Raw genomic sequence first — 14,375 nt, forward strand, 5'->3', positions numbered from 1 at the left:
AGAGAGAGAAAAACGCAGAATGGTCTCACTCATCTATGGGTTTTAAGAAAAATGAAAGACATTCTTGCAATAATAAATTTCAGACACAAAAGAGAAAAGAGCTGGAAGTTCCAGCTCACCTCAGGAAGCTCACCACAAAGAGTGATGAGTTTAGCTAGAGAAATAACTGCATTTTGAACTGTCCTAATATTGAGAATGTATGAGGGAAATGTAGAGCCTGTTTAGAGTACATGCGGGGGTTGGGTGGGGAGGAGGGAGATTTGGGACTTGGGTGATGGGAATGTTGCACTGGTGATGGGTGGTGTTCCTTTTATGACTGAAACCCAAACACAATCATGTATGTAATCAAGGTGTTTAAATAAATAAATAAAAAAGAAAGAAAGAAAGAAAGAAAGAAAGAAAGAAAGAAAGAAAGAAAGAAAGAAAGAAAGAAAGAAAGAAAGAAAGAAAGAAAGAAAGAAAGAAAGAAAGAAAGAAAGAAAGAAAGAAAGAAAGAAAGAAAGAAAGAAAGAAAGAAAGAAAGAAAGAAAGAGAGAAAGACGAAAGAAAGAAAGAAAGAAAGAAAGAAAGAAAGAAAGAAAGAAAGAAAGAAAGAAAGAAAGAAAGAAAGAAAGAAAGAGAGAGAGAGAGAGAACGAAAGAAAGAAAGAAAGAAAGAAAGAAAGAAAGAAAGAAAGAAAGAAAGAAAGAAAGAAAGAAAGAAAGAAAGAAAGAAAGAAAGAAAGAAAGAAAGAGAGAAAGAAAGAAAGAAAGAAAGAAAGAGAGAAAGAGAGAGAAAGAAAGAAAGAAAGAAAAAGAAAGAAAGAAAGAAAGAAAGAAAGAAAGAAAGAAAGAAAGAAAGAAAGAAAGAAAGAAAGAAAGAAAGAAAGAGAGAAAGAAAGAGAGAGAGAAAGAAAGAGAGAAAGACGAAAGAAAGAAAGAAAGAAAGAAAGAAAGAAAGAAAGAAAGAAAGAAAGAAAGAAAGAAAGAAAGAAAGAGAGAGAGAGAAAGAGAGAGAGAAAGAGAGAGAGAAAGACGAAAGAAAGAAAGAAAGAAAGAAAGAAAGAAAGAAAGAAAGAAAGAAAGAAAGAAAGAAAGAAAGAAAGAAAGAAAGAAAGAAAGAAAGAAAGAAAGAAAGAAAGAAAGAAAGAAAGAAAGAAAGAAAGAAAGAAAGAAAGAAAGAAAGAAAGAAAGAAAGAAAGAAAGAAAGAAAGAAAGAAAGAAAGAAAGAAGAGTTTATTGGTAGCAAGCCAGCATATTGGAAGTTGAAGGGCTTCTGTTCTCAAAGTAGACATCTTGTCTGCACATCACAGAAAGCACTTTTAATTGGAACAGAGACCAGAGCAACCACATTAGAAAGAGTCCATTGCAGACCAGTGGGCACAAGAGTGAACAATAAAATTCCCTCAAGGACTGACCTCCTGAGTCTAAACAAAGAAAGGTTTTGGCATGGGGGAGGAGTAAACTGAGGGCAAGCTATCCTTTTTTTTAGGATTTAGAGCAAAGGAAAGGAAAAGACAGTTTTCCTTACCTACTTGAGTTTTCTGGTTTCTAATTGATCTTTGGGTCAATTTCAGTCCGTCTTAAATTGTTTTTCAGATTAAGTAGGATCAAGAAAAGTGGGGGGGGGGGGTATTTTTCACAGTATCAACAATGGGGAAAGGGAATCATGGACCCTGGACTGGAATGACAAATGATAGAAATTGTCCTTGACATCATCATTGATTTTCAGGAGGGGGGGATGAATTTAAGAGAACAAGAGGTAAAGTGCTTGCCTTGCACTCGACCATCATCAGATTAATAACTGACACAGTATATGGTTCCACCAGAAATACCACCAGAAATGACCATGGACCACCACTGAATGTGGTCCAAAACCTCCTCCACTTAAATAGAGAGGAAAGATAAGAGGAAGGAGGAACCAATACCATGTTGAGTAGAAAAGTTACTTCTAAGATAGTGTGGACAATGTCAGTTATGAGTTTTCCTAAATTAGTTCTCAGATACTTGTAACAAGGGAAGGATAGAAAAAATTACACTTTTTTGGAGGGGGCCACATCCAGTGATGCTCAGAGGTCATTTCTAGCTCTGAGCTCAAAGGTCACTCCTGATGGACTCAGAACCACCTGGGGTTCCAGGGTTCAAACTTGGGCCAGTCACATGCAGGCAAGTGCTTTATCCTCTGTATTATCTCTCTGGCCCAAAAAACATACATTTTTAGATAAGTTATTCGTAGATAGAATGTTCGTATAGCAGCTAGAGTGTTTGCTTTTTTTACATGTAGCCAGAGTTTGATCCATATTCTGAATTCAACAAGGAGTGATCACCGAGAAAAGAACCAGGAATAAGTCCCAAGCACCCCAAGTTGTGGTCTCCCCCCAAAATAATAATAAGTTCTTTTTTGTTCATTTGTTTTTGTTTTGGGGGGCCACATATGGTGGGGCTCAGAAATTATTCCTGGCTCTGCACTCAGAAATCATTCCTGATAGACTCAAGGGGCCATATGGGGGGCTGAGGATTGAACCCAAGTCAGCCATATGCAAGGAAAATGCCCTAGCTATTGTGCTATCAATCCAGCCACACAAAAGAAATAATTTCTTAATCCAATTATGGTCACCCAAGTAAACTTTATTTTATTTTTACCATTAGTTTAAAAAAATATTGAGCAAAGAGGACAGGATGTTGAAATTTTAATTTGAACTTCAATTCTTATTATTTTTAACCATCTCTAAGTCCTAACTGGACAACTCCAGTGTTTTTTCAGTACCAATAAATATTAGTAATATAAATATTTAGTAAAATAAATACTCAGTACGAGAACCAATATTCATTTCATTTTTCCTATTTCAGATTTCCGATCAGTACCAGAACCAATATTCATTTCATTTTTCCTATTTAAACTTTATTTTTAAAGCATATGTCATTTCTCACCCTACCCCCAGTATTTCTAAAGAAAATGTGACTGTGGAGAAAGTTTTTTTATCATATCTATATGTGTCATCATTCTTCCTCTTGAATTTTACAAGAGAATTTAAATTAAAATTTTCATTTTTGCACCTCTTACCAAATGGGCGAGAGTCCTTTTTACTCTTTACTTGCTTCATATTATTCCTCCAAAATTACTTACATACTATGTGACAACATTTACAAAAGTCCTTAATACTTTTCAATAGTTTCTTTATTTGAGCACCATAGTTACAAAAATGTTCATATTTGTGTTTCAGTTATAGAATGTATAACCACCCTTCGCCAGTGTGATTTTTCCCACCACCAAAGTCCTACATTTTTCTCCCCACCCCAAATCCTTGCCTGTCTTTGAGACAGGCTTTCTGCCTCTCTCTCTCACACACACTCATTATTATTGTCATAGTAGTTGTCATTCTGGTTAGTGCTCTAGCTGCACTCACTGCTCTTTGTGGCAAGCTCATATCATGGGCTGGTCCTCCCATCATCTCTATCATCTCTGGATATTATTTTATACTGTTTTTTTTTATTTATATCCCATAGATGAGTGAGACTATTCTATATCTATCCCTCTCCCTCTGGCTCATTTCACTCAGCATAATAGTCTCCATGTCCATCATGTATAGGAAAATTTCATGACTTCATTTTTCCTAACAGCTGCATAGTACTCTGTTGTGTAGATGTACCAGTTTCTTTAGCCACTTATCTGTTGTTGGGCACCTGAGTTGTTTCTAGATTCTGACTATTGTACATAGTGCTGCAATGAACATAAGAGTACAGAGGGCATTTTGTATTGAGATTTTGTGTTCCATGGATATATCCCTAGGAGTGGTATAGCTGTATCAAATGGGAGCTCAATTTCCAGGGTGTTTTTTAAGGAATCTTCATATTGTTTTCCATAAAGGCTGGACTATATGGCATTCCCACCAGCAGTAAATGAGAGTTCCTTTCTCCCCACATCCCTGCCAGCACTGATTGTTCTTGTTTGTGATGTGTGCCAGTCTCTGTGGTGTGAGATGCTACCTCATTGTTGTTTTGATTTGCATCTACCTGGTGGTTAGTGATGTGGAGCATTGTTTCATGTGCCTTTTGGCCATCTGTTTTAATACTTTTTTTTTTCATGCATATCAAGCCTGCTTTCTGTTGAGTTGGATGGAAACTAAAATAAGCTGTAGGCTAATAACATCAGAAGCTGGTATCCTTATAGCAATTGAGAAAACACATTCTAAAGCTATCAGTTCTGAATGTATTGCTTTGCATTGCTAGTTAAAGTTTAAGAAGCCAAATATGCAGTCAGATGAGAAAGGTTGTTGACTTCCAGAATTCATTAAAACTTGCCAAAGGTTTCACCCAGGAACAAAACTACAGAAAATGTTTTAGATGTTTGATTTTATCCACAGTTGTCACCCCTTTATTCCATTTCCCAAAGGTCTATTTGTTGGTAATCTTAGGATCTCTCCTTTCAGAAACTCTTTATCTATATTATTCTCTTTATAAAAAAAAAACCTAATAAGTTAGAAATTTAGATATATTTATATCTATTAGATGTATTTATATTATAATAATTATACTGATTGAGGAGTAGAGATAATAATAAGGACTGGCTAAACTTATCCATTTACAAGTGACCATTTCTCATTAATAAACAGACATATGAGGCAAGTACAGATGAAACTTTGCTGTGAGAAGAAGCCAAACACAAATTATAACTAAAGGTGGCTCTCATCAGAGACCTCTGAAAGTAGTATAAAAATAGAAGCTGAAATAAGTCAATCTGAGATGATTTGGGCTCCCTGCCCATTTGCTCTGTGATGCTTTATCCAATCTTTCTCTTGGATGCCAGTGGCTCTATCCAGAAAAGCAGAATCCCTCTCCCCCTGGAGATAATATTACAGGGAAAATTCCAAATCCAGAATTTCACTGTTTTTTCCAATGGTGCTTCCCAAACCTTGTGTTAGAGATTTGTAATCATTCCCCCTTTTTACTGTAAATTGAATTACATGCCTATAGTCTAGTAATGGGGATTTTTCCTGATAAAATCATACTGTAATTATTTGCAATTGATCTGGTCTCTCTCTCATGGATAAATATGACATACACATTAATAAACTTCAGTTTGTTTTTTTTCTTTTTTTAATTACTGATTTAGCACACAGTTTCCAGTTCAGAACCAAAAGTACTAAAGTGGGGGCCGGAGAGACAGCATGGAGGTAAAGCATTTGCCTTGCATGCAGAAGGTCGATGGTTCAAATCCCAGCATCCCATATGATCCCCTGAGCCTGCCAAGTGCGATTTCTGAGCATAAAGCCAGAAGTAACCCCTGAGCACTGCCAGGTGTGACCCAAAAACCAAACCAAAACAAAACAAAACAAAAATAAAGTCCCTCCCCTACATACCAAATTGATTGTTTTGTGCCAGAAAGCCAACATGGCTGACTGTGGACACTGCTTCTAACCCTACTTAAGGGTAAGGAATTTGGCATCATCAAGGACACCATTGGCACTGGTGAGACTTTCTCATTTGTTCTATCCTTTCTCTCTTCATGACACTGAAAAAGAAATCAGTTACTCCAGAAAATCAAGACTGGAGGAACACAATGCATGGACCTGGATGGGCCATCATGCTTAATCTCATGTCTCTGCCCAAGTACCAACTTCCCCACATCCACTGTTAACTCTGTGGGCTCTTAATACAATGCTACCCTGTACTCTTCATGTTTTGAAGGGGGTTGTATACAGTTTGTTCTTTCTTTTTTTTAAATAACTCTCTCCAACTCTTTTCCAGGAATTAAGACTCAAGTTCTGTGTCTGCATGACAGAACATCGAAAAATTGAAAACTAGCCATCCTCAAAATCTCTTTCTCTTAGGTACCTAAGACTAGTAGCCTTAACTAGTATCCTGGGACCTGCTTGAATAACTTCTTCCCCAGATAACTTATTACCTATTACAGTTTTTAGTTCCTCAGTGAGACAAACAATTCCAAAATTGTCCTGACATTTCTGAATCCTAAAAAAATATCTACCTCAAATCTTTCTTATGTCTAGCCCCTATTTTACAAGAAAGGAAAAGAAACTCAGGAAAATTACCTACAAGATTGTACAAATGTCATTTTAGACCCATTGGCTTTAGATTGGACATGCCTATAAATACTTAATGTGTACATAGCAATTTGTTGTTTTTCCCCCTACTAATCTGTCTAGGGATTATTAGATTGCTTAATATTCTCGAGAAGAATCAAAAATGTGAAGAAAATTATCTACTCTACTACTACATAAATATCCCAACTTGTAGGGCATAGCTTGCTTTTTATCCTGAGATTTTAGAATATGAGAGACTTCAAGATTTATTGGAGCGGGCCCGGAGAGATAGCACAGTGGCGTTTGCCTTGCAAGCAGCCGATCCAGGACCAAAGGTGGTTGGTTCGAATCCCGGTGTCCCATATGGTCCCCCGTGCCTGCCAGGAGCTATTTCTGAGCAGACAGCCAGGAGTAACCCCTGATCAACACCAGGTATGGCCCAAAAACCAAAAAAAAAAAAAAAAGATTTATCGGAGCAACAACAGAATGCATTGGAATTATGTTGGGTTTGTAAGCCTGAAAAAAAGAGCAGCACCTCATCTCATCCCATATCCCTGTATCTTTCAAAGCATGTGAAACAGAACTTGGCAGATTCCATGAGCTCACAGAAAGGAATGGGGGGGAAATGAGGAGTGCATGCTAAGAAAGAGATGGACTAAGAACTTGCCCCACCTGGAAAGATGTTTAAGATTTTGGACCACATTCAGGTAGGAGAGATAGTATAAAAGCTAAGTCACTTGACTTGTACATGACCAATCCTACTTTGATCCCATGTACCTCATACAGTTCCTGAGCATCACCAAGAGTGATCCCTGAATGCAAAGCAAGAAGTAAACCTGACAACTACCAGATATGGTCTGATTTTTCTGCCTGCCCTCTCCCTCAAAAAGTAAAGCAGAGTACTGTTGAAGAGTAAGTAAGACCTATATAGTAGAAAGGGTTGGGATGAAACTGAACTTCTTTTTAGTGATCATTCTAGTGACTAATGCCACTCGATAGGCTAAAGTCTGCAATAATATAGGAAGCTCACCAAGCTGGAACATGATCAGGGATAGTGTAGTGGCCTTGATAGGCTCCCAAATGTTGAAGGTAAATCCAGCCATTTTTTTTACTATTCCTCCCCAACATAGAACATAACTAGAGTCTAGAAGAGAGTAGGAATGGTCCTAGAACCAGACCAATAATAAATACATGATCAAAGGTGAGCACACACACACATACACACACACACACACACACACACACACACACACACACACACACAAAACTCCATAGTATAAGACTCAGAAAAGGAATGAAATAAGGTAAACTCACCGTTTGCCCATTTCCAAGTTCTCCAAACCAACACCAGGCAGGAATAGTAGAGAATCACAGTGACTTTTATAGATAACATGAAACTAAGTTGGGTTGTCCTGAGTTTAAATAACTTAAAATTGCTAGGAAGTTATTAAATGCCCAAGATACTTTCATAGTTCTGGATACCCAAAAAAATGAAGAAATTCAGCTTTGCACAATTGGAGGTAAACTAGAGAAAAAGAACATCGATTCCCAAAGCTGGTAAGGCATTTGCCTTGCATGTAACTGACCCAGGACAGGTGTGGTTCAAATCCCAGCATCCCAAAATGGTTCCCCATACCTGCCAGGAACGATTTCTGAGTGTAGAGCCAGGAGTAGCCCCTGAGTGCCATCAGGTATAACCCCCCCCCAAAAAAAAAACAATAAATAAATAATAAAAGTTCTGTTGATGATGCTCTCTAAGCATCAAATCTCATCCCTCTTCACATCTCCTTTTGAAGACTAAGGTTGATACAAAATGTAAAACTAAAAGAAAATATAGTAGAATATTATGATTTTTTTTAAATGTTCCAGATCAATTTGGTCATTTTTATATCCATAAATTACCTCAGGATAGCATTTTGCCTTTGTCCTCATTTTTTGTACCTTCTAAATTGAAATTGGGGCAGATTGGGATAAAAGACACACATATGGAGAAAATATATCAGACACAAATGATTTTTCATTTTCCAAGTATATTCACTGCTCCTACTGCCTAAACAAATACTACTTGGGAACCAAAAATCTGGTTCAAGAGACAAAGTACATATATCTTGCCTATGTGAGTCTCTGGCAATGATCCCCAGCACTGCCAACATGAGGTATAATTCCAGGCATTGCGACCACCACCATCATCAAACAAAAAGTCACTTGGATCTTCTAATCATCAAGGAACAACTCAATTTTCTTAGTATAATCTTCTCTTAATAAGAAGAATGACCAGTCTAAGCTACAAATTGTATCACATCACAATGAGTATTCTAATTCAGCATTTCACAGTCCTTTTTCCAACTGTGGCCCCTTTAACTTTCTAATTGACCCACTTGATAGTCTTATATGGTGGATCCACCATTTATACTATAACAGCAGTGGCCCATTTAGAATAGCCTAGGGACATATGTGGGCCATATTGCCCTTGACTGAGAAATATTTTTCTAACCAATCCCTCCAATCCCATATTTTTTCCAAGAACTTGAGAGCTCTCTTTTACAAAATTCTCAAGAACCTCGGGAATATACTTAACACCAAGGAAGTATGTTTAGACACAAAATAAGAAGTCAGTCTCCACTAGTTCTACTCCTCCTCCTCCATAGATCTGCATCCTCAGGAGGCCAATCATCAATACTGGAGTGGAAGGCCAACCTTTCTCATGAAGATCTTTTTTTGTTTTGTTTTGTTTTGTTTTTGTTTTTCATCCCTTAAAACCTTTATTGAATTTATTGTATGTAATTTGTCTTATCATGTCTACTTAATAAAGGCCTTGCTAATTATTAGGGACTACTTTCCAATTGATTTATAATTATTAACAAAGTTATCTCATGAAGATCTTTAGCCCAGCAGGATTTGAGGTAGCTGGCCAGCCAGAGGTCCTGGGTTGCCCCAGTTCTAAAAATGAATAAAAGGAATCATGCTACATAGGTTAAGCAGGACCTTCCATCCCTGCAGAGAGCAATCGAATAATGAATCAGATAGCTGTGGCAGGGCTGGTGGGGAGGAAGTGCTTCAAACAACATAGATCAATGCAGGTAAGATAGCATCATTTTTCCTTTTGGGTATTTCACTTGGAGCAGCAATAATATGGCAGACAACTGGCTTTGAGCAGAAGGACCTGTCAGATTACCTGCCCAGCAGTGCCTTTTGCTTTGGCTTGCAGGGACCTTGAATTCTATGGCATAGAGACTTTCCCACTCCCACGGTCATAGGTCTGCAAAGATGGTCTTAAGACAATGGTGGGGAAGTCATTCTGGGCCAGAATGACTGCTGGGACCCCTGAGCTCAGCAGACATTTTGAGGCTTCCCTCAGCTTGCTTCAAACTGGGAACTTTGATCTTCTCTGGCATCCATCTCCTTAGGGGTTGCCTCGACTGAGGTGAGTCATTCCGGGCCAGAGTTGCAGATAAAGCTGACTCTACTGGGACCCTTAAGCCCACCTCTTAAGGAGTCTAAGCAGAAGATTGCGTCCATCCAGCTTCATGGCTGCACACTCCCCTAGCCAATGAATACCACCACAACACATAGAAAAACCCACAACACAAGCATGACAATGGGGAAACTATGCAGACCAACATCAGACATAGAGAATGTAGACGGCAACTCTGATGACCCAACAACAGCCAACCATCTAGTTAGTCTTTCAGATATGGAGTTTAGAGAAGAAATATGGAGGATGCTCACAGAACTCAAAGAAAGTATAGAACAGAACACTAATAAGAATCAATAAAATATGAAGATAGAAATCAGAAAACTCCCAACTGAAATATCAGGTCAAATAACAGGTCTGAAAAACTCAGTAGATGAATTGAAGAACAAAATAGATGAGCTTTCCCACAGGTTAACAGCAGCTGAGGATAGAATTAGTGCACTGGAAGATGAGATGCATAACAACTCCATATAGCAGAAGAGATTGGAAAAAAGCCTTAAAGCAAATGATCAGACAATGGAAAATTACTCAAAGAATATGAACAGATGAAAATAGAAGTCTTTGATAAGCTCAACAGAAATAACTTAAGAATCATTGGTGTCCCAGAGACCCAAGAAGAAAATCTCCAGGAAGAATCAACAGTCAAGAACATTATCACAGATAAACTACCAGAGCTAAAGAATACATGTGACCAAATCCTGCATGCCCGAAGAGTACCAGCTAAAAGAGACCCCAGGATAAACACCACAAGACACATCCTAGTCACAATGATGAACCCCACAGATAGAGACAGAATACTGAAAGCAGCAAGATCAAAAAGGGAAATTACATTTAAGGGAGCATCCTTGAGATTTACAGCAGACTTGTCACCAGAAACACTCAAGGCTAGAAGGTAGTGGTGGGATATAGTGACAAAACTCAATGAAATAAATGTTTCGCCTAGAATACTGCACCCAGCAAAACTCACTTTCAGGTTTGAATAAATTATACATGGCTTCACAGATAAACAACAGCTCAAAAACCTTACAGACTCAAAACTAGCATTAAAAGAAAAACTGAAAAGTCTACTTTAAGACAAGACCGACAGTCACACCAAACTTCTACACAAAGATGGCAATAAATCCCATGACAGTTGTCTTTCTCAATGTCAATGGACTAAATGCACCCATTAAGAGGCACAGAGTGGCAAAATGGATCAAAAAAACTGAACCCAACCTTCTGATGCCTACAAGAAACAAACCTGAATAGTCAGAATAAACATAGACTCAAAATCAAAGGCTGGAGGAAAATTATCCAAGCAAACAGCACCCTTAAAAAAACTGGAGTGGCCATCCTAATATCAGATGACACAAACTTTATACTCAGAAAAGTTGTAAGGGACAAAGATGGACATTATGTTCTAATCAAGGTATATGTACAGCAGGAAGAAATCACTCTCCTAAACTTACATGCACCCAATGAGGGACCAGCAAAGTATTTAATACAATTGATGACAAATCTGAAAAAGGATATCAATAATAACACAATAATTGTGGGAGACCTCAACATGGGCCTGTTAACTCCTGATAGGTCAACCAGATTGCAACCCAACAAAAATATACTAGACCTGAAAAGAGAAATGGAAGAAAGAGGCCTAATAGATATATATAAAACACTCCATCCTCAGAAACCTGGATACACATTCTTTTCCAATGTACATGGGTCATTCTCCAGGATAGACCACATGCTGGTACATAAAACATACCTCCATAAAATCAAGAAGATAGAAATTTTGCAGGCTACCTTTGTTGACCACAAGGCTCTGAAGTTAGATGTGAACTACAAAGGGACACACAAGAAAAACTTTAACAGCTGGAAATTAAACAGTCTGCTACTGAACAACCAGTGGGTCCGAGAGGAAATCAAAACTTTTCTAAAAACAAATGATAATAAAGACACAAATTATCAGAATCTATGGGACCCAGCAAAAGAAGTATTGAGAGGAAGACTTATAGCTTTGCAAGCACACATCAGGAAGGAGCAAGGGGCCTACCTGAATAGCTTAATGATGCAGCTTATAGAATTAGAAAGTGTTCAACAAAAGGAATCAAAAATAGGGAGACAGAAGGAAATAACAAAGCTGAGAGCAGAAATCAATGAAATGGAAACCCAAAAAATAATCCGAAAGATCAATGAAAACAGAAGTTGGTTCTTTGAAAATATTAACAAGATTGATAGACCATTGGCAAAACTCACAAAGAAAAAGAGAGAGAGAAAATTGATAATGAGTATTAGAAACGAAAAGGGGGAGATCACTACAGATACTGCAGAGATTCAAAGGGTATTCAGAGAATACTTTGAGAAACTCTATGCCACTAAATATGAGAACCTGGAAGAAATGAATAAATTTTTCAACTCGATAGCGAACCCCGGCGTCCATGGTGAGTGCACTGTTTTAGGGCGCTCACACGTGGACGACCCGCAGCCGCCAGCCACCCTGCGCGCGACCCCCCCCTCATAGACTGCAGAGGCCAGCCGCGCCAATGGGGAGTAGGGAACCCCGGCGTCCATGGTGAGTGCACTGTTTTAGGGCGCTCACACGTGGACGACCCGCAGCCGCCAGCCACCCTGCGCGCGACCCCCCCTCATAGACTGCAGAGGCCAGCCGCGCCAACGGGGAATAGCGAACCCCGGCGTCCATGGTGAGTGCACTGTTTTAGGGCGCTCACACGTGGACGACCCGCAGCCGCCAGCCACCCTGCGCGCGACCCCCCCCTCATAGACTGCAGAGGCCAGCCGCGCCAACGGGGAGTAGGGAACCCCGGCGTCCATGGTGAGTGCACTGTTTTAGGGCGCTCACACGTGGACGACCCGCGGCCGCCAGCCACCCTGCGTGCGACCCCCCCCCTCATAGACTGCAGAGGCCAGCCGCGCCAACGGGGAGTAGGGAACCCCGGCGTCCATGGTGAGTGCACTGTTTTAGGGCGCTCACACGTGGACGACCCGCAGCCGCCAGCCACCCTGCGCGCGACCCCCCCCCCCCATAGACTGCAGAGGCCAGCTTGTTGGCACAGAGACCACACCACCCGTTGCCTCAACTTCCAGGCCCCAGAGTTCATCCCACCTGACCCGAGCGTAGACTGGGGAGGACATTCCCTAGTACCTAGTGGGCCGGAGTCACCTGCCCAGCTGGGACAGGTGGGACGAATAGACTAGGTGAGCTTGGGCCTGCCCCCTGGACCTTTAGGTAACCTAGAGCAACCTAGCCCCGAGCCCCAGAGTGGACCGGAGACCCCCCCTAGGGCTGAGAGCAGCTACCGGGAGGGCTTGACTGGGGGAATTTCTTCCGGGGTAACTCAGAGGAGCAGAGCTTCATTGACCCCCAGATAAGGGAGGGAACAGAGAGTCAGGCTCAACAGCGCCCGCAACCAGTGTGGCCAGAAGCGGAACTACACCTGCTGACAGGAATAAAGAGGAAGACTGACTTCCAACTAGTAGAGGAGAGGAGAAAAAGGAGAGGAGAAACAGTGCCCCCCACCACTGTGGTCAGGAAAGGGCCAGTACTAGCTGCCAACAAAAGAGGAAAACAACTAACCAGGCCACATAAAGAGTACAGGAGGATCAAAACCTCAGCGAGTTCACCCAAAAGTCCCTCTAGAACCACCCTCAGGGAGGGAACCAACTCCCACACCACAGGGGATCAAAACAGGTGAAAATTAGAAGCACAGCACTCTAAAACACACCATTAAATACAAAGAAATATGCGTAAATCAAGGAAATCACTAATATCTGGAGATATGGTGACAAACTCTTGCAAGCTTCCAAGTCCACCAAAATACACAGATACACGCGATGAAGACCTAAAAGCAGCCATGAGGAAGGAAATGCAAGAATTAATAAAAGGAATTAGAGAAACCCTAGCTATCGAGTATAAGAAATCTATGGATGAACAAATCAGCCAAATTAAAGAAGAAATGTTAAAGAACATGAGAGATTCCATACAAAAAGAAGTGAAGGAATTAACAGACAAAGTAACAAGCCTTACAAGCAGAAACACAGAATTGGAGAAACACATTGAAGAACTCGAAGGAAAACTGCAAACAAAAAATGATCAAGAAACCAACAAAGAAATAAAAGGCAAAGCACTGGAAGGAAAGGTCCAGTATCTAATGAAAAAGGACAAAAGAAACAACCTAAGAATTGTGGGTATACCAGAAGGGGAGGAAGTAGGGAAAGGGGAAGAACAAGTAGTCAGAGAGATAATAGCGGAGAACTTCCCCACCCTCTGGAAGGATACTGCAATGCCAATACAGGAAATAAAAAGAGTTCCCAATAAGATAGACCCCAATAAACAAACACCAAGACACATGGTAATCCAATTGGCAAAAAAACAAAGAGAAAGAAGAACTCCTTAAAGCAATAAGGAAGAAAAGAAACCTCAAGTACCAAGGTAGGGACATAAGAATCAAACCAGATCTCCCATTTGAAATAATTCAAGCAAGAAGACAATGGAATGACATATTTAAACGACTGAATGAAAGAAATTTCCAACCTAGGGTCCAATACCCAGCAAAACTTACATTCATATGGGAGGATAGACTAAAAACATTCTCAAACAAGAACGAATTTGAACTATTTGTGCAAACAAAACCGATCCTAAACGACTTACTCAAAGACGAATTACACAATCCAAACCCCCGATTGTAACAAAAACCACCCTACACAACACAACTACACAACAATCCTCTCTCTCAATAATCTCCCTAAATGTTAACGGACTAAACTCTCCAATTAAAAGACACATAGTAGAGAACTGGATTAGGAAAAATAAACCGGACTTCTGCTGTCTGCAAGAAACACACCTACAGATGCAGGATAAGCACAGGCTTAGAATAAAAGGAT

The sequence above is a fragment of the Suncus etruscus genome, chromosome 10, assembly GCF_024139225.1.
Source record: "Suncus etruscus isolate mSunEtr1 chromosome 10, mSunEtr1.pri.cur, whole genome shotgun sequence".
Lineage (NCBI taxonomy): Eukaryota > Metazoa > Chordata > Mammalia > Eulipotyphla > Soricidae > Suncus > Suncus etruscus.